This window comes from Sinocyclocheilus anshuiensis, unplaced genomic scaffold (assembly GCF_001515605.1).
Source record: "Sinocyclocheilus anshuiensis isolate Anshui unplaced genomic scaffold, SAMN03320099.WGS_v1.1 scaffold1916, whole genome shotgun sequence".
Taxonomy (NCBI): domain Eukaryota; kingdom Metazoa; phylum Chordata; class Actinopteri; order Cypriniformes; family Cyprinidae; genus Sinocyclocheilus; species Sinocyclocheilus anshuiensis.
In genome coordinates this window covers 606,881-607,212 of record NW_015558589.1, presented here as the reverse complement: position 1 = coordinate 607,212, position 332 = coordinate 606,881, and the positions used below count along the sequence as shown (strand labels likewise).

Sequence of the window (332 nt, the reverse complement as noted above, 5' to 3'; positions counted from 1 at the left end):
TGGCTGCAATATAACAAAGAGTGAAAAATTTAAGGGGGTCTGAATACTTTCCGTACCCACTGTATATATATTGTTAATAACCTAGTTTAGTTTAGCTAAAAAAATTGCTTAAAATAAATGTTAACTGACATTAAAAAATAATTTTCATTCAGTTTAACGTAAGTACTAAAGTAACTACAACTACATAAACAAAAAAATAATAAAAGCTATATAGACATTAAAAGAAAAGAAAAAAAATATATATATGGGTCAAAGGCGTTAAGATGTCCGCATCAAAAGAAATTTACAAAAGTGATTTTATGTCCATAGAAAGCACATTAAATGTAAGTAAA

At 25.6% G+C, this 332-nt stretch overlaps 1 protein-coding gene across 1 annotated transcript in view; it reads left to right on the top strand.

The window, feature by feature from the left end:
• Positions 1–332, top strand: part of LOC107679954 (mitogen-activated protein kinase kinase kinase 11-like) — a 31,523-nt gene that overhangs the window by 19,653 nt on the left and 11,538 nt on the right. The gene's annotated exons all lie outside the window — the stretch shown is intronic.